The sequence below is a fragment of the Halyomorpha halys genome, unplaced genomic scaffold (assembly GCF_000696795.3).
Source record: "Halyomorpha halys isolate HHAL.00 unplaced genomic scaffold, Hhal_1.1 Scaffold660.1, whole genome shotgun sequence".
NCBI classification, from domain to species: Eukaryota; Metazoa; Arthropoda; class Insecta; order Hemiptera; family Pentatomidae; genus Halyomorpha; species Halyomorpha halys.
This window is the reverse complement of record NW_027105545.1, coordinates 262,938-285,134: the sequence shown is the minus strand read 5'-3', so window position 1 is coordinate 285,134 and position 22,197 is coordinate 262,938. Positions and strand designations below refer to the sequence as shown.

The 22,197-nt window shown below is 29.2% G+C and overlaps 1 protein-coding gene and 1 long non-coding RNA gene across 2 annotated transcripts in view; both read left to right on the top strand.

Moving 5' to 3' along the window:
• The window catches only part of LOC106685123 (uncharacterized), a 472,745-nt gene that overhangs the window by 265,488 nt on the left and 185,060 nt on the right, over positions 1–22,197 (top strand). The window lies entirely within an intron of this gene.
• LOC136796864 (uncharacterized) overlaps positions 20,252–22,197 on the top strand; it is a 31,519-nt gene continuing 29,573 nt past the window's right edge. The window contains exon 1 of the long non-coding RNA XR_010844639.1: positions 20,252–20,400. This is a non-coding gene — a long non-coding RNA (uncharacterized lncRNA). The remainder of the gene's footprint in view (positions 20,401–22,197) is intronic.

Here is a 22,197-nt window from a genome sequence, read left to right as displayed (position 1 = left end):
TAATTAAATACATAAAACCCAAAACATACAAAAATCGATGCTAGTTCAGTGAGTACATGAAAAATATCACATGAAATAAAATATAAATGAGACTATGACTGTGAGAGTAATATGATATAGTTTATGAAGTATATTTATTTATGTCTATTTAAATTATTTATCAGGTTTTGTTTATTACTGTTTACAATTGACTTCCTCCTTGAGATAATAGTCAGGTCGATGGCTGATATGGGTTGGATTTAATATGAGGACATTGTGAATGAAAAGTTCCCCTAGCTCCCCTCTCTGCCCTTAGATGTTCGAGGGTGACGATCGTTGGGAACGAACAAGAGGTACTATTCTTTACAGTTTTAAATAATAGATATTATAATAAAACCTCTTCGGAATTATCGAAAATATTAATTCATAGAATAATTAATAAGCCAAATACTATGCATTAATTGATATTTGATAACGGATTATTCTTAATTGGGCTAAACAGGCTGAGTACTCCAATTAGTCTTAGCCTCCACGCTATCTTCATATTTTAATTCCAGTTCAAAAATCGATAACATAAGTCCAAAAAAAAAACAAACATATTTTTTCAGCAACATGAGATATTTTTGCAAAATTATATACTTTCAATTGTGTTAGTTCCAAAAGTGATTTTATTTTTGGTGTTTACAAAATCATAAGAGTAATTAAAAAAATCATTATTTTATTATTATTAAAGCTATGGCTTAATCTCTTCAACTTTTTCTTATACAATTTAAATTGGAAAAAGAATTATTAAAGAATCCTTTATTTCAAATTGATTGTAATACTGAACCTTTGTGTTTAAATTTGCATAACAGTCTTAATAGAAGTAGGTAAATGCGGTCCCAGAAATATAATTTATTGCTCACTAACTAACATGACATTCCAATCACTCATGTTCACATCTTTATTTAGTTCTTGAGTTAGTTGTACCAGATTTATCTTTATTTTTTAGTTATTTAGTTAATCTTTAGTTAGTTGTACCAGATTATTTTGAAAAACCACAATTGTTTCTTATTTTTTTTATTACACTATTCGTCAGAAATTAAATCATAATGTTATATTAAGCAGGGAACTTTTTTTGTTTGGGTTGCAAGTCAACATTTAAAACACAGCATTTAATTGTTTTTGTTTTTTCGGGAAATACTCTCATGTTCACAGTATTAATAATAATAATAAAATGGAGATGTCTTTAATTCAAATCCATCCAGTTTTTTTCTTAGCAAGAGCTCATAGCCAGAATCAAACCGACATAAGCTTCTAACACGAGCTTCTTAAATAATATTCCAACACACTCGGTCAAGGTCTCTTTTACCCAAGGGTTATTTGTCTAAACACTACGTGTAAAGTTTATTCCTAACCGTTGTTCTCTCTCATGACTAAAATTACGTCTTTAAAAACGATATTAATTTTTATATTTATATTATTTTTAATAGAAAAGAGGTAAATATAAAATCTAATGGGTAATAAAGATAGAGGGTTTGTGTGCCAAACAAATATCTCTTTATGATCACGTCTCCCACCTTTAACATAAATTTGGATCGTTTTCTTCAACTTTCCTTTTTTTTTATTTGCTTTTGTAATTTATGCTTTTCAAAATTGTACGATTATGACTTCGCTTACGTTTTTAGGACAGCGCTTCGACCCTGACCAGTCATCTATTTATGAGAAGTCATCAAGACCCTCCTCAGCATTGCCTTCTTTTTCCTCAATAGGTAGTGACATCTCCTTTGGAATCACCTTATGAATCATATTCCAGAACTTCTGATACACTGGCATACTTCCTTCACTTCAATATGAGGTATCTAAAGAAAAGCGAAAATGAAATGTTAAAAAAAAAAATTGAAAAATTAAATTAGAAAATTCAAATAACTATAAAGATTATTCCAGGTAAATAATACTTGATTTTTACAACTCAATAAAGGTTACTATTATTGAAAATGACCCGATAACGCCTAGTTCTTTTCTATTTGAGGATAGCTAAGCCAAGAAAGTTACGTATCTTTGGCAAAATCTCATAGCATGATGACCTATTCAGGCATAGATACACTACCCTTCTAGGCGAAATGCTGTACAAAATATATTAGTTCACTATAATACAAAGAAGACAAATCAGTCTCACTCGATATGAATAAATACTAACATAAAGTAATCTACAAAGACACGGTATTGGTAATATTTATAACGATTAATGAAAAGAAAATATTTTCATAAAAAAATAAAAACGATATGAGGGTCAACAGAGATACACCAGTATAATAAAATAAACATTAAATACAATACAACTCCAAACCATAAAGGAGATCGAGTTCACTATTTGGTAAGAATGCAACTTTTACTTACTGTTAAACAAGAGGTGATCCAAACAACATCGACACTCAACCGCCAGGTTTATTCCCCAATCCAATGAAGGGTCAGGTACCCGTATAATAGAGGCTGCGTGTGGCCAAGTAGGGGTCTCCCCACGTCAAAGTCAATACGTGGACGATGTAACAAAACATAATATTATTCGTAGAGGTAACTTCCAATTTGAGTCTCCAAGTAACTTATAGAAATTCATGACATTGGAAATCCTATGCTGCAAATTTGTACTGCTTCATTGAATTAATTTTTATTTTGTAGGTAATCTCATTTATATCGAAGTTGGCATAAAGTTCGCTATTGATTTGGAATATATCATGAACATCATAATATTAATATTTAGTCTTTATTTAGGTATTTAGGTATCATATTAGGTACATTTTTAAACCTAATTAATAATTTGAATTTATTTATTAACGTATACCTAATTTACTAATCAAATTATTATGGAAAGAGGATAATCTTTATACATCAGTAGCTTTTATTGTGAATTTAAATACGCCCAACCCTCATTAGTAAAGCAGCTCCACTTTTTTCTGCTTTTTAAAGAAGCTACTCATATTATGAGAGCATGCTCTGTATTTTGGATTAGCTTCAAAAAGAATCCTAAATTCCTCGCCTTTGTTAATCTTCAATTCTGTGGCAAACGATTCCAAAGGCAACCCTCCTTTATGAAGGAAAATACTTCCAACCCCCTAACCCTCTATCAATAATGCAATCCCCCTCTTTCCTCTGTTTTAGTCAAAGTCATATTGTGTAGTCCCGAGAGCTCTTATGTACCACGAGAAAACTGTTCCTAATACAAAGAGGATTTCGATCAATCCAATTCCATCTTTTAAGGGGAACAATAATAAATGCTTAGAACTTTTATTGATGTCCTTCCAAAGTATATGGTGTTATAAGAAGAGAATTGTCTATCATAAAATTCTCCCGCAGTGTATTTCTTTAGAATGATTGAAATGGTTTAGTATTACATATTTTTTTTTTTAAATTCAACGTTTATATTATAATATATATAATATCACATATAATAAATAAGATCATTTATATTTAAACTTATATAGAGATCATATGGGAACATTAAATTTATTTTCTATAGTAATAATATTAAAACAAAAAAATCTAATATTAAAGCTTAATTAGCAATTCAATAAAAAAGCAAGAACCAAAAGGCATATTACTAATTACTAAAAGTAGTAATCATCGACACATCTATAAGTTAAAATCAATATCCCACCCTTCCTAAACCTGAATAAAAGCAGTAGTGGTGAAACATGAGGAAAACTTGACATTAAAACATATAAAAGACTATGATACACACGAACACTAAGAACTAAATTATCATTGGTCGTAATCCTTTATAATTATAAAATAAATAAATTTTCTATTGATTAGTCTCGATATCAATTTTCTCTATTTTAAAAATAATATAAAAAGGTTAGCATAAGTAGCAATGTTAAAAGGTATTTATGAACACTTATATATAATATTTTATGAAATTTAAATTAAATCAAACCTGATTGGTATGAAATAGATACTTATGAGTAGAACCCACAACATGACGTTACAGAAAGAAACCTTGCATGTTTGGGTAGACAATTAAGTTTTTAAAAACCAATAAAAACTTTTGTTCTAAACATCCACGACTAAAAACCAAACAGCCGAATACAAGAGTTCTTATAGCTTGCTTAATATTCCTTTCTTCTTTTCATTTCTATTCTTCTTAGTTTCTTTTCTAAAAATTATAATTTGCCTGCATATCTTTATGGCGTACGTGCAACGTCCCGCTATTAAAACAGATGTATGCGCTGGAAATATGTTTTTCGCCTAGGTAAGATTAAATTTGATAAAATATCTTCGAAATATTATTTGTTTTAAATATATACGTTTGCGCATGTTTAAGTGAAAGTAGCGAATGATATTCCGAGTTAATAATAGAACATATAAGTACGTAATTTCCTCCAAATTCGGACCAAATCGAACTAGACCGTTTGGAAATGTTGGTGTGCAAAGGAAAACACCTTTACACGTTTGTGGGCGAAAGTAGTTGAGTTTTTTATTTCCAAAGTCCATCCAAATACAGTTTAAAACATTGGATTTCGGGGACTTTTGGGGAGAAAACGATTCGATTGACTAACTTTAATAAAACTAACACTGGACCCATTTTACAAACCCAACTAATTTTGTGTACGAAAATTTTTTTCACTATGTTTTTTAGAAATGTGTATTTTCTTCCGTTTGGTTTTATATATACTTGTTAGTTAACAAAGCCATTATTTAACCCAAATATATCGTAGTAAATAATTTGGACTATAATAATTGTAGTCCAAACTATTTGTAAAAAAAGATTATTTATATTCATATAATCTTTTTATGTATGTTTTTTGTATTGTGTGAATTGAAAAAAATAATTTGTATTTTTTTATAATGAAACTTGGAAATTTATTATTTAAGCTATTCCTATACAACCCCCCACCATCTAAAACACGATTCGTACCGAACATTTGCTTAAAACATAAATGTACCTGTTAATATCTGTTTTTATTGTTATTCATTAAATTTCTATCATTTTTTCAATTAATAATCGATTTACAAAAATGATAATCAAGTACATGACTATCTACCTGGGTACAACGCTATAGGTGATTATTTGACACCGTAGAAAAGACTGAAGAAAAATCTTGTCGCAAATTGTAGGCAATTATTTGCTTCTGTGACCTGGATTACGTTTAACACCGATTTTCTCTTGCATTACGAAGTGTAAAATTTGTTACTAAGATAGGCATGTAATGTGATAAGAACGTAGTATTTTCCTTGCAAACCAAATGACTTAACCCCATTAATAATGTTTGAGATGAGTGTGATTAATATCATTAGAATTTGAAAATGAATAAGTTCGTTAAAACACTATCTTAGATTATTCTTCGCTTCAAATTTTCGAAATTATAAGTAATTAGAAGTTTATATTTTTATTTAAACAATTATTCTGAATTCACTTTATAAGATAAAAGTGAAATAATTAGTTTAAACTAAGACTTCAGTATCATTATCAGCATCCAAATCACGTTGTGGAGCCTGAGATAATTATCAACATTGCAATTAAAGAATTATTTTAATTAATAATAACACCTACTACAAATGATCCACTTTTATCTCAACAGTTTATTTTAATCTTCTAGCTTTGATTAATCTTAAAAATTGTTTGTTTGTTTATTGTTGCTTAAAGGCGTAAAACCCTCTGGTCATCAACGCCTATGGCATGCTATTGTGATGAAGCTACAAACACTACATATACACGCACACACCCCCTCCCCACACACACACACACATCCACACATGTGATTCAAACAAATGTAAAAGAGGAACGTGATTCAAACAAATGTAAAAATTAATAATAAATAAAATAAAAATAATAAATTAAAAAGAAAAATTAAAATCGGAGAGGAGTAAGTATTTCTCTCTCTCTCTCTCTCTCTAGAAAGAAGGCGATGTGCTTTAAAAAATTTAAACACTAACGTAACTTTAACTTCCTCATCTGTGAGAGATTCTGATAAATTTTGGGTCAGTCCTAACCAGTTTATTGATGGCAAATAGTGAGTAATTTCTTCAAAAATAAGTTTAATGGTGTGATAATGGACTGACAATATTTGCACGTTGGAGGTGGCAGTCTTCTGATCAGGTGAGAGTGCGTGAGGAGAGTATGACCTATTCTCAAGCGGGTTAGAGCAACTTCTTCCCTGCGGCTATAGCGGTAGGATGTCGACCATGGTTTCACTGATCTTTTGATTCCTTTTAATTTACTCGGAGAACTTTCATTCCTCTTGGCCTGCCATCTTTCTAATATTTGTAATTTAAGGGGTATACTGAGTTCTCATAGGGTAAGAACGGCGGTGCCAGGGAGCGTGAGTGCCTCTCTGGCAGCTTTGTCTGCGAGCTCGTTACCAACAATCCAATGTCGCTTGGAGCCCATATGAAAATTATGCACTTACCTACTTGTGATAGTTTTAGAAGAAAAGATTAGTGGATGTTCGGGGTACATGTTTCTCAAACTTTTTAAAGATCTCTATGAATCTCAGATTATTACAATAGCCTTCTGAGTTACTGAAAGGCAAAAATGGAGGGCTGATGCTATCACATGGAGCTCGGCGGTGTATATTGAGCATAACTTATGTAATTTAAATTTGAATCGCGAGTAACGAAAGATGAGGCGGTAGAGCTTTCGGATTTGGAATCATCAGTGTATATTAAAAAATAATCCAAAGTATTTTCTAGAAGACACGACAACCGTTCTTTATACTTTACAGATGTGGTCTCATCTTTGTGCATAAGGGACAGATGTAACATTGTTACAGGTTGTCTTAGAGTCCAAGGTGGGTTCTGAATTTCAGGCTTCATTGTCGGAGTTGTTTTAAGTGTAGAGATAGCCAATGTGATTCTTTCTGCCAGAGGAAGTGTTGGGTTTCGTTTCTGCCGACAAGCTATGGAGTATTTAGATCGCAAAATATATTTGTAAGTTGGATGATTTGTTTGTTCAAATAATTTGGAAACATAATTAATAGCTAGTTTTTGTCTCCTAAATGATAGCGGAGGTATCGCATGATGAACTGAATCGAACTTGGCAAGAGTTCGGCGACGGGCAGAGCCATAGATAAAAGAACCATAATCTAGCTTGGAACAGACTAATGTGGTATAGAGTTTTAACACGTTAGACAGATCCGAATCCCATGATGTACCGCTAAGAAACCGGAGTATATTTAATTGTTTTTGTTTCGGCTGACCTTAATGATTTAATATGCCGTTCCCAACTTAATTTATGATCAAATATAAGGCCTAGTAATTTGTGATGATTTTTGTGAGGAATCGGTAAATTTCTTAGATGCACGGGAGAGAAAGGCGTATTTCTTTTTCGACTTAAGTGGGGACATGCAGTTTTCTCTATGGAAATTTGTAAGCCAATAGATGTAGACCAGTAATTAATTCTGTCGATGGCTTCTTGCAATTTATTTTTAATAGTATTAAAGTTCTCCAACCTGCAAACAACCGCTAAGTCATCAGCAGTAAAGATTTGACGCCTCTTGGTAAATTGAGCCCTAGATCATTTATGGCAAGAGAGAATAAAGTGGGGCTAAGAAATTGTTTTCATATTATTATCATATTACTTCCCCACATAATACTAATATTTTCGAACATACCTCAATTATTCACTCTTCACAATTGATTTAAGAAATGTCATTTATTTGCATGCTAATTGCTAATGCCATATATTAAAAAAAAAATCAGAACAGTTTCATTGAAATGTTATAAAATGGCAATTCACTCACAAAAATTCAATCTCAATACGCAAAACTATTCTTTTAAAATTTGTTTCCCTTTTTTTACTAAACAACAAAACCTACCTTCAACAGATTTGGACTCAATTATAAACTAATTGCAAAGCCTAATTTATTTACAATTTAATTATTCTTTTTTTATTAATTGCCTTTAATTTTACATTATTCAAAAATATAATTATTGTATTTTCATTAAATAAATATTTGTGCAAACCTTTTTTTGAAACGTTGGAGGGTTGGAATAAACAGTTGAGAGTAAAGTGGATCATTTGTAGTTAGTGTTATTATCAATATAAACCACTCCCAAACAATTAATTAATAAACATATTAAATCAGTAAAATAATTAATTTAAGTAAATTGTTAAAAAAAAAATGAAATAATGTAAACAAATACCTTAAACCGAAAATAGTATATTTGTTCATCAACATCCTTGCTAATACAACATATTTTTTTAATTGAACATACAGTCAGAGAGGAGTTTACATAAAATATTATGAGTTATTATAAAATATTATGAACATAAATTTCTTTTCAAGCCCTTTTCTATAATTGTCTTCTCAGGTGCAAAAACTTTTTTGAGACCTTAATGAGCAAAATATACCTATTTTTTTATGAAGAAGAGGGGAAAAAAAATTAAATAAATTCATAATTTTTTCCTTAATCAACTCTCATCAGACTCATCTTACACACAACCCTCAAACCATATCTTGTAGAATCAGAACACAAGTTAATTAGATTATTTTTAAAAACAATAGTTGTAAAAGTAACGAGTTATTCCATTGTTTCCAACAGGTCGGTAGATATACAGTTTAGTACGACACAATAAAGTAATCTATACTGCGTAATATTTGTTTTGAGATCGCAGCTTGGAAAAACATTTACAAAAGCCTAGTAAACATTACCGCGTACCGCACCAGAACAGCCAGTGACATGAGCCGTATTAAACTCTCTGTTCTCTGGAAATATTCTCTGTAAAAGTGCTCACAAATTTAATCTAATTCTATATGTTTGTTTATTATTTGAACACTCAATAAACATGGCGTTACATTTTTATTCATCAGTCTATACTTGTAACATGAACTAATTTGCAAGTCATGAGCCCCAAGCGTTTCAGCCTCAAATATTGAATCGGGTCCCATGGGATTGAATATTATCTTTTGACTTTATTTTCAGAGCATATGGTAATCCTTTGGAGTTATATTTGATCTTTTTTTTCTGACTGATATGACTTTAAACTACCTAATGAATTGAGTATAAATACTCATTAATGAACAACAATAACAATATTTTTATATAATTTTTTAAAAAATTTTATTGCGTAGAATAAATTTTCGTCATACACTTCAGACATTAGTTATTGAGTTGCTCAAATAAATCATTCACACCATATTTATGGAGATATATAAATTAAATGACAACAAAATAGTATGTAGATAAAATATATGTATGTTTCATTATTATTATTTTATTGCATATATAGATGTTTAATATAATATAATCAAATTATAATAGAATTGGATTCACCTGGGAAACTCTGAACCGAGATTGTCCCCTCAATTCGACAGGAAAAAGTAGGACTCCGTAAGTTCCCGGTGCTCTCTCAAACGTGTAACTGATATTGAAAAGCAGTAGAGACGGCAAGGCCTGCAGAATTACTTTTATTACTTACTTCAATCTATCTATCTTTAGTATTAATTACCAACATTAAATAATATAATAGAATTAAATTCTACACCATTAAGTATTTGTCAATTCTTAAAATGTTTGAGAAATATGATATATAAAAAAAATTGTTTTTACATTAAGTATTATATCCTTCTTCAAATACTAATTTCAGTTATATTCAACTAAGTTTAATAGATTGTAATAGCCGTTCATTATAATTCAATTCCTATTCATCTGCATTCTTTAGAATTATTATTTTTTTTCAAATCCACCTTGAATTGTGTAGAGACAGTTCAATTATTTTAAAATTTGCAAATTGCATGTTTTCTTATTAGAATTTTTGGAAACTTTATAGGTTAGTCATGTTAATATGTTTCATTATATTTAGTATTTTAGAAAATTAAAACAATTATGTATTGATGTGATATAAGCAAAAATATATATATAAATTGCCTCTACTTTTTAAAACATTATCTCAAACATGCATTATGTTCGAAATATTAAATATCCATATAGAGTTTTCCATGCTTTTAATCAAAATTAAACTTTCAAACAAAATTAGCATTGGTTTTTTAAAATTGATTTAACCAGAAAAATTTTGAAATATGTTGGAGTTTGGCTACATATAGCTCCACTATCAAAGATTTGATGTGTATTTTGAAAAACAGATATAGTTTCCACGAGAAAAATGGATCCGTGTTTCCTTCAAATATATTCTTCGAAACTATATTACTGAGCGGAATTTTTTAAAATATCTTTTTCTTTTTAGGAGACCGATTCTCAACCTATTTAATTACATTTCTTTTTTGCCTTGCAGGTCCTTTTGATAATTGTTTATAACCAGTTACTGAGCATTTTGCCTGTAGTTACATATTTATAGTCAACTAAATAAATAATGATAATAAATATCCCAGCGATGCAAGAGGCCTTGCCTGATACATCCTGAGCTCCATAAAGACCCTAGTCTACAAGATCGATTCTAACACAAACATCTCGTGTACGTTTCGGTCGACATCCGTCGGTTTTGGGTTGATTACTCTTTCAGTGATCCGTTCTTTATCAATCCCGACAATTTTACACGCTCATTTCATTCACTGCGATACAATCATCTCGATTATATTTACCGATGCTAGTCACGCTATTTGGTGACATTAATTGTCAAAAAAAAAACCTTAAACAACATCGATTTATCTAAAAATAAAAATTATCATCATTTCTCCACTTTTAATTTCAGAGAAAATAATAATAATGTATTTCTTATAAATATATTATCTGCATAATGCAATATGCAAAGTTATCAAAATACAGATGTAAACAGAAGTCAGAAACTCTGATGCTGTCCTAAACGGACAGTCAAGTTGCATTAATAAACATAAGGCAAAGAAGAGCTTGCAGACCGGAATTTAGCTGGAGGTGAAAGTCAAATTATACAAAACAGGTTGTAAAACCCAAATTCTCTGCTGGAAAAAAAAAGGACATCTTCACTTTTACTTCCTACCTCTCTAGAAATTCTCTTGAGCATCAATATGTATTCGCATATCATGCAAAAACAGATGCACTATTAACGAGATTTTTTGAAAATATAACAATAATTTATATTCTTCAAGCATTAATCTACGGTCAACTATCTACACCTCATTAATAATTTATATTAATTTATTTTTAGAAACGGGTAACGAAATGATATGATAGTCATTCACTGTTCACTCCTTAAAGGATTGTAGTGATAGTTTACTCTTACTTTGTTTTACTCTTAGAATTCCAAAGTTTTCTTCTTACTCGTTCTTAAAGCTCCTGTAGGATGTATGGAGAAGCTATTTGCCATCTGAAGTAAGATTTATCTTCACACTAACTCCCATAACTTGGAAATCTTTCCCTACTTCCCGGATTGAGATAGCCCGTTAAAACACTCGTTTACAAACAACAGAGGATAATATCTGTACTCGATTCTATTATAAATTATTCATGAATCGATCTAACCAAACCATACCATTTATATATAATTTATTTTCTTGTTCGAGACGGAATTGATTTTTCAATTATAATAAAAAGTATGCGTATAGTCTCTAAAATAAGGTAGAATAATTTATAATTCATAATGTTTATAAACAATTTTTTTTAATTATTAGATTGCAATTGAAGTTTAAAAATTAGTACACATCCTATGTCTATTGTGAGAATGGCCAAAATGGCCGGAACTTTGGTTGAAAGTTGTAAATAAATAAAGAAATAGGAACTATATGGATACGTTTTACTATAATTGAAAAAATAACATGATTATATTCAATCATATCTTGTTATACTTAATTTTTAAAAAATAGGCATTATGTGCACTATGCATCTTCGCTTCGATCACCGTTATGCCCTTATATTTGTAACAATATCCTTTATTATTTTATTTATATCGGTTATTTTATCCACTCTGTCTTGTTGAAAGTTACCATTGACATCCAAATTTCTATTGACTTTAAAAAATTTAAATTGTGGTTCTTCTTAATTTTTAAAATGCACCCAACTCCATTGATCCAATCCTGCCTGATGTAGCTCGAACTACATTTTACGGTTCTTTTATGTCTGGCTCTTAAAAACCTCTCTGCATATTATCAATCGACTCTGGAGTCACAAAAGGTTCCAATAATTTTCTTTTATTTTTATTAAGTATATAAATAATATTTCTAAATTCTTAAAATACTGCTAAGGTCATCTATATGCTGAAGTTATCTCTATACAGTTATCTCGCTACTTCCCTATATTAATTCCTCCTCTAAATGTCCATGTACTATTTATTTGCCTATATAGTTTTGTTACCCTATATCAGGTTTAACAACTATATATTTACCTTTCTTAAAACACAATATATGTACAAAGTATATTCAAAATTAAATATAATTTCAACGGACCGAATCACAACCTAAAGGGAAACCGTGAGTCGCAAGTAACTTGCTCCTGATGCCTAAAGCATCTACAAATCATATTAATCTTTTGATAAAGAAAATCGATTCGGAAAAATATTTTTTTCTTCTAGTGTACAACTCTTTTATTATTGGCATGAACACGAAACATAATTTCACTAAAAAGTGTAACATGACTTACTTTTGCATAGATTGGTTTTGTACACTTAGCTTCTGTGAGTATGAAGAGAAAAATAACAAGGGTGTGAGGATGAGAATAATTGGATGAATAATTAAATGCATGTAAAAACAAACAAAAATCATTTATTTTATGTCAGATTTCGAAGGTATTTTCATTAAGTTATTCAATAAAATAAATAACTAAAATATTAATTCTACAATTTTCCATAAGTTATTTTTTAATAAAATAGCACAAATGAAGACTTATTAAAACCATAATATTTCTGAGGATGCTTGTTCAATTTTATGTATATTACGATTATGAAAATTTATTCAGACCAGGATTTAAAGGCTCAGGTGATTTTAAATTATCCAACGAAAGGTTGGTGATGGTATAAAAAAACAATACAAAGGCTAAGTTCCATCAATCTTTACTACTTGCAGCCCGAAGGACTCACCCAAGGCTAAGACAAATTTGTTACTAGAACCTATCTCCGACGTGCATGCAAATCTAACAAGGTCAATCACTCTCCTGTTCTTTTGGAATTGGAATCTTTATTAAAAACCTCAGGACATACAAGAATATTAATTTCAATTTGATATTGGGAAAAGGATAATCACTTTTTCAGTTTTCATGGTTACTTGTTATTTTACCAATAAAAAAAAATGTATAAATTATTATTGTGGCATATATTATCATAAGCAAATAAAAGATTTAAGACACCAAGATTGTAGAACGTGGAAGACGATAGAATATTTTTCAAGATGTCTGAAAAAACCTTGAAATCAGACGAGATACTGGCATATCTAAATCAGTCTGCAACGTTGTATTAATATTGTGTTTGATATGTTTATGCTAAAATCATAAAAATTATGTAATTTGTAAGTACTCATTTCAAGTATTAATTACATTGTCTACTCTCAGAATTTAATATAACAAAAGAAGCTTGGGATTTTCAATTCTCAAATACGTAATCTCTTTATGATAAAGGGGAAAAAATATGTTACCTTCAATTTTCAATATTAGTTCTTTAACTTATATTGTTTAAGTAATTAAAATTTCTCTTGTATGTAATTTTTTTCATTAGACTTTATTTCTGTCGTAAATTTATTTAATTTTCGTTACATATATCTTTGTATATTTTCATTTACATCTTCAGTCAAAAATAAATAAATAAAAAAAGATATTTTGTTCTTTTTGTTATTAAAATACATTTTTAGTTTAGTTAAAAACATAAATATTGAACTTTTTGCACTCAAGATTGTATAAAAACCTTTTATAAAGGGTTATATTTTTCTATTGATTAATTAAGGAGAACAAAAAGGAGTAAAGACATAAAAGACACTCCTGGGAAAAATCCCGACACTTTAGGACAATTAACAAACTAATAAGAAATTAGTAATAGTTTATTTCAATAAATCCTTTGTCATCGCAACAATCGCTACATTTGAAAAAGATTCATTTCATCAAGTCAATATAAACAATTATATATTTAAAACCTAATTAAAGAAATTAAATTTGCTCCGCTTCACACCATTCTTTCCTACCCAACTTCCTTATAATCTACTCAATTCTTTCATCAACCGTTTACATAATTTTTTATTGTTATGAGTGTCCTCACAGTTTTTCCTCCTGGCTGATATAGTTTGTATTCTCAATCAATAATTAACCTTTGATCTTATTTTTCTCAAACTTCCCTATTTACAATTATTCTTGTTTAATTTGAACTTATTCCTTTTCACTCCCTTCGCCGCTGTATTTTTTTTTACCCTATTAAAATTGTTTGTTAAACGCTTCTGAATTCTACATATAATTTTTCATTTAATTTGAAGTGTTTAGTTAGTGTGTTTTGTTGAGACTAACCAAATGAAGAGTGTATAACAGTCTAATACTTTACTGTTTCTGAATAGTTAGTCACTTTTTAAAATTTTATGTACCAATAACTTTGGTTTTCTTTAAGAATACCAAACAGGTACTGATCATCTTACCACTGTAAAGTAACGCAATTTTATGACTTTGGTTTGTCAGCAAGAAATTTAATTGGATAATTACTGCCTGTTGATGTAACACATTTCCACTAATAAATTATCTTTTTAATATATTATATTAATTTATTTAACCAATTTTTAATTTGACTTATAATCTTTTTAAACTCGCGATTTTGATCAAAACTTGGACTTAAAGAACCGTATTTCCTAATGTAGATGTTTTCTGGCTTATGTTTTCAATTGAGGGAGGACCTATACAGCATCAGAGTGGGAATGTCAAGATACGTTTTATTGAGGCAGCCACGAAATAAATATTCACGGGCACGAGTTGGAATCGAACCCACCTCCTAAACCAAGCTCTCTCGGGCCCTCTCTCTAACGCGCTCAGCTTTCAGGCCTTCTGTTGTAGTTATAGACAGTTCTTTTTGGAAATGGAAAGTTATATTAAATTTTATATATTATTTTCTAAATGAAATTACCCTTTTATGACTTCTTTACATTATTTCAACATCAGAACTGCGCATCGGACAGTTTCCCTATTTTTAATAGGCAAATTAAAATTTAATTGAATTTTTTATTAGAAATGTATTACATCACCAACCTGTAATATTTCAATTAATTTTTTTTTCCTGCTAAATCAAAGAATTAAAATTGCGTTATTTTATGTTAATAGTATCATTAGAAAGTCGCCAATTTTTTGTTTATGTTTTCTTTAGTATATCTATAATATAAATATACCGGATAAAGCCACCTCAAATTGATGATGCTTTTGTGAAGGAAAGCTTTAATAAGAATAAAAACAAGATTATAAACATTTATTTTTCTAAGCTAACATTTGAAAACATTAGGTAAAATTTAACGACTATAGAAATTAAATAAAGAACAAAATTAAAATGAATCTGTTATCCAAGATAAAATAAAATGAAATCAAGGAATAAATTTACGTAATTAAAGAAAAATACTGCTCGGTGAACTCCGATGGGTTCCTGAAGAGAATTTTATCCGCTGCGAATGGCCATAGAAGATGGTTTCAAGTATAAATGTTCAAACGTTGGTGGGCCCACGTCTATACGGCACTCTAATAATAATTTATATAGTAGGTATCTGGTGTAGTATACTAAGGTGACTGGACGACAGGTATTTATTTATAGAAAGTTATTACTAGGTAAAATAATCTCTATGGGCTGTTGTTTCTGCATTCAAATATTTACGATACAAGTAATAAATACAGCAAAGAAGGATCTTTTAAAATAAAACGACAGTTCTGACAAAAATATAATTGTAATTAAATGAAAAAACTGCGTATATTAACAAATATTTCAAAATTAATATTAAATATAGCGTTGGCGATACCATTAAATATATATATTCCAAATATATATATATTATTTTGTCAACATTTTAGACAAAAGAACTTTCGAACGTAGAACTTTAGAATTTTAGAACTTTAGAACGAAAGAACTGACTAATGCTTATATTGATAATGATAATTATAATAAAACAAATAAAGAGTAAGAAAGTGCTTAAGGACATAAGGTCGTGAGACGAGCAGCGTAAAAGTTGATGGCGCTAGTAGGTCGCCGTCCCACTTACAGTGTCAACACACATCCATTATAAAACTCCGCAGCAGTTCACGGCGTTGGCTCACCACCCGGCTGAGCTTTCCTCTCCGTCCTTCAGCATCTCTTGCCTCACATCCTCACAGCTCTATTATTCTATGGCTCTCTTATCGAATAAATCAAAAATATCACAGAATCCTGAAGAAACTAAATCCCCCACCCATACCTTACAGTTCAGTCAAAATTCGCTAAACTTTCGCTCATGCTTAACTCAACTCTCCTGCGCCAATTGACCCTCAGAGGTGACAATATTTTGAGAGTGTATACAAAATAGGTGGATATGTTTAGCTACTGCTGTACACCTTCATTTAAACTATTGTTAATGCGTTTAATAAATGAGAAAAACTGTTACCAAAATCTTACTGGTTATAATCATATTTTGAAGGCGTTTTCAGGTTTCAATAATTTCCAAGATTTACATTTCACTTCAATAACGAAATTCAAAAGATAAATAAAAACATTAAAATTACGTTTTATTTCAATTCGAAATGCATTGTCAATAAATTCAGTCTCTATTTAGAACAGGATTTTTTTCCTCATTTTAGACGAAAGAACTCTGACTAATGCTTACAGTTATAATAATAATTATAATAAAACAAATAAAGAGTAAGAAAGTGCTTAAAGGAAATAAGTTCAAGGCTTAAAGGACTCAAACTCAACCATTATTCTTGTTTTATAGTTTTTTTAATTGCTAAACAGGTGGTTTTCTATTAAAAAATTGAATAACTGTAGAAATAAAAAAAACAAAGCATTTTCTTCTGTAAAATACAGTTATTCACTAAGCGAAGAAATCCGCAAAAATTATCTATGTAGCCAGGTTAATATAATGGAAAATATTAATTGTTTGATGTTTATACATATTATTTTATTGTAAGTAACTGTAATAATAAAAAAATTATCTATTGAAACTCAATTATCATTAATATGACCTCTAGCTAGTAGATTTATATTTATAAATGTTCTTTATTCTTTGTTCACACTGAAGCTATGGAAAAACGTCTGACAGGTTGTGTCAGCGTTGCTTTCTCACTTTTTAAAATTTCTTTTTTTAATTTTTATCACCTGACTTCATTTTCTGGAAATTATATCTTTATCCTTTTTTCTATTCGTCCGTTATAAAAATTTCAAGGTTAATGATTTGTTGTTTGAGAATAAAAACTACGAGACGACCCGTTGTTCAAATGGTTTAGCTGCTTTAAGAATGAGAGAATATGACATTTATATAAAATTTAGTGACATTTATATTAAACCGATTTTAAACAAATCTCCAGCTTCCAAATTTGGAATAAATCGAAAAAGCTATAAAATGGAAATATATGTCGAGAAAAATACATTAAATATACGCGTAAGCGAAAGAAGCTGATGGAATCTGGTAAAATCGATATAGGACCATGCAGTTGATCCCATATCGATTTTACCAGACTCCATATCCATTATCCCGCACAGTTACAGAAAATTTCATTAAAACCGGACTAACGGTTCCATCGATTTGCCCCCTTTCTGTTGGCTACACACAGACAGAGACGGAAACAAATTTATTCCTTGAAGTCGAAAAATTATAATGCTAGAGAAACGTTTCGATTCTGAGAACATACATATTTTGATTTCCTACATCAAAATAATAGAATATTGAAAATATTTTTCCTTTAGGATTTTTTTCGTTCAAATAAGCTCTTCATGTTTAATAAGTAGTAAATATAATATTGTAAAATATTGAAAGTAGAAAAAAAGTTATTTTTTATAAATTAAACTTTAATCAGCATAAATTTTTGAACTTCTCAGATTAGTATCAGCTACTTTACCCTAAGGAGTTTTATTCACACCAGATAAAAGCGAGCGTGGCTAATCTTTTAGGAATTTTTAAACCAGTAGAATATTTTTTCTATATTTACTATATATTTTTTTAAATCCTAACTAACCAAAAGCGTAATAATTTATTTAAGTAAATTTTAACGTAATAATATAAGATTGATTGAAATAATAAAAATCAAAGTGTAAAAAAGATCTAAAAACAGTAATAAACCAAGTACATGGATCAGTATAGCTTCCTCACTATATTTAACTATTTTTTTATGGCCTCATTTTATTTTTTGGAAGTTTTTTTTTCTGTGAATTAATCATTTTCTGCATATTTCTATTATCTAAACTTCTAGATTAATAATTTATTCTTTAAGAACAAAATCAACGTGAGTCAAGTCGTTAACATATAGCTGCACCCAGAAAGTAGCTTTTTTAGTTGACGGATATAAATAAAACACCCATATTACTCTAACCAATAAATAAAAAAACACTCACATTACTCGAAATAAAACACCCATATTACTCTAATCCCAAATAAATGAAACACTGTAATATAAGTATTACTCTAACCCCAAACATTCTTACAAATTGAATCCAATTGATAAGTGCCGAGAAAAGTATGTTTACACGTTTGTAAGCGAAATCAGCAGATGGAATCTAATAAAATCGTTAAGGGACCAACTTAGTAACAATCTGCACAATCTATGAAGGTTTTATCGAAATAGGATTAACGGTTCAAACGATTGTACCATAACACAAAATTTGACTACTGACAGACATGGAACCAAATTTGTTCTTTGATGTCTGGAATGTTTAATGTGGTGGTGATTTCACGTCAAATGAACATACATTTGGACCATAACATTTCAAATTTTCTTCAAATTTTCACATATGTTGAGTAAGCATAGACTTCAAAAATTGTAATTTTTATTGAGATATGCCAAATCATTTTTGAATAATAGAGCTTTTAAGACCTCTAAATACTGAACAACAATTTTTGGTATTACTGCAGAAGCTTAACATTTCTCAAAATCTAATTTAAAATTTATATTTTAATTTTATCATAATCCTCCGAGGCGTTTGAAAAGAAAATTGCCTATTCTAATACATCTGTTGATGTATATCACACAGGGTAAAATATAAATACACACATATATATAAATTAAGAACTAAAGTTCCATTCTAATAAAATCAACTCTTATTAATTACAGCAATGTTTATATAATAGTTTTCATGAGAGTAAAGAAATCCATGACATGAATAATGATTCAGTTAATAAGCTTGTGATGACTCGTGAATGAAAATGTTTGATTATGAGGACTTAATTTTTTTTGTTTGCTGCACAAAGTCTTCCTTACCTTCCTTTGTGAAAAGGTTATATTAGTCGCAATATTGGTGAATAGGGTATATTGGTCGCAAAAATATTTTTATGAAATATTTGCTATGTGTTTTCCGAGGCGTTCAACAGTTGTCATGAGTTATGTAAAAACAATTCATCCTGTATGCTCGAAAAACATGATATCATATTTAAACATTTTATTTGTTTATCAATCAATTCCATTCATATGTAAATTAAGTGAAACATACCCTCTACATCACAAACCTTCTGGGTACAATAAAATACAAAAATTGAGGAGATTTAAATTTCATCAATTAATAAACGAAGTTACACCGGTTTGTTTGTTTTATCTATTTAATATATTTTGAACTAGACATGTGTTAAAAATTAGTGGTCATTGTTATTATTATTTTTTTTTAATTGATACTTTTTATTTATTGAAACATATTACAATCTACCACACAGTTGTGGACAATAGGTAAGAGTAGAATAAAAATAAATAAATAAATGAAAAAAAAGCACATAAAAATAAATAAAATGTCTTAAAATATATACAAATAGAAGGATAAACAAGATGAGCATAATCAAACTATGTGTATGAAAAAATAAATAATATAATCTCTAGTCACATTTACACTCTTATATATAATATTTACACAATCTCCCTGAGACCACTCTATCCCCCACGTGTGGGCGGTAGAGCAGAGCTCAAAAGATCCCAGCGCATCCCTCTTGCCACATCACTGATAGTGAGCCAGTGGGTTATTATTATTAGAACTTTTATCTTTTTCAACATAAATAAATATATACATTATGTATCAATTAATATCGTTTATTGCGAAATATTTGGAAAACGTTGAGGTAAAAATGTTGACTAAATTTACTTCAATATAGTAACCTCTCGTAAAAAGCAATGCATTAGACAAATACTATGACTCTATAACAGATGTTTTATGTTTTTTCTAAGTTTTGTGTTTGTTGATCATTTGACTCTTCAAAAATTCTGTTTTTTTTAATATGCTATGATATTTCGATAAGTTTTCTTATTTTTCTTTGAATAAAATTCATTTTTTTAAAATTAGAAAATTAGAAAAGTATTTTAACTAAATCCACACTTAAAAATTGAACATTCACTGTGAAGATGAGTGAAACATCAGTACGTTCTTCCTCGAAATGATTCATCATCCTTAAGCCATCCATTATAACATAGGTCAGAATAAAGTACTTAAGTTTACATTACTAAATTTAGTGGGTAATAAGCCACAGGGCACAATAGCACAATTTTTTGTGCAGGGAGGATAAGAGGTTTATTCTCTTATCTATCCATGCCTGGATCAAATCTAAGCTTCACTTCACACAAAATTTTGAAATTGACCATAATTGTAAGTTAATTATAGATAATTTGACAATCGTTTGACTAGTCTTATTCAATATATTATATATAGGCATAGATACATTAAAAAAAAACTGTTATTCACATTTTTCTGATTTGTATCCATTTGCTTTTCAATTGACACTTATGTCTTCAATTGTCCTTAATTATTAACAAACTTCGTAATTAACGTATAATTTGATAAATAAATAGAATAGACCTAGTATAATATAATCTATACAATAAATAAATATATTATGTAACAGTAGAAAGGTGATAGATAGGGGTTATTGCTTTGTTAGATGAAATCGCACTATTATATGGTATATACACAACACAAAAACTTTTCACTACGAAAACGTTAGTTTACGTTTTTATAAATTCACCAAACTAATTTCCTTAAAATGTCAAAGATACATTTTGATATGTTAACTTATTTCTATGTATCTTTGACATTTTAAAAAATTAAAATGTCAAAGATACATTAGGTATTTTATACAATATATGACTCAGTCTTACTAAATAAACATTGTCACGGAATATTTTATAAATAGAATATTTTTTTAACCTCAAAATTAAGGCATAAGTAAAAACTGCCGTAAAAAATGAATGAATACAGAATACAGAGTGTAAATATTTTGTAGAACTAGGAAGATTGACGGATTTTAAATCAAGTGGTAATACATTAGTTAATCTAAATAAATAGAATTAAAAAAAAAAAAAAAGCAGGAATTTCAAAAACAATGACCTAAATTATAAAAGATCGATCAATTTTTTCAACATAGTTTAAAACATAAAGTCAAGGAATATCTTAATCAAAAATTAAATTTACACAAAACAAATTTTTAAAATTCAGTGTTAAATATCAATGACTAATCTTTATAGGATATACTGCCGAAATAAATCCAGAAATATTTAAACAAGAATGAAAATCTATCCCCGATCATGAGCTTAGCGGAATGCGGTTCCGAATCACAGGAGCTTACAGGATCCCGAGGATTTAGCCCTGACCCCAATCGAAATTGTAGGAAAAAAAGAATTTTCAATTTCATTGCCTTTCTTTGAGTTTGGAAACAGTTGATCTGTTGTAGAGCCGTTACTTTTCCATTCTCGAGAGGAGAGAGTGGTGACGGGCTGTATGATCGGGATGTCTATATTTTCGTTGTGTTTTACTCTCTCGGCTTTTTTAAAGAGAAAGTTGGCCAATCCGATTCCGCCGGAGATTTCATCAGATTCCAGGGCCTTCGGCTTGCACAAAGTAAACTATTTATTGTAAGTTGTATTGTTACAATAGATCAGTAATTTATAGCATTTATTTTACAATAAAATTAGGTTCAACAAAATACAGTAAACATTTATTTTTGCTTAGCTAATTTTCGAACATTTTAGACAAATCATTTCATAAGGTCAAATGTTTAATTTTCTGTTAATATTTTTTTTAAATAGAATCTATCTTCTTTTAAATAATTTCATTATAAGAAGGTCTCTTTAATATCATTTAATAACTTTATTTAACAACTATTAAAATATGGGTCTTATTTTCAATAAATAAAATGGCGCTTACTTTTTTTTTTTAATGGAACTTACATTAAACCTAAAACTAATATTTAATTCTTGAAGAAGTTTGTCGGGGGG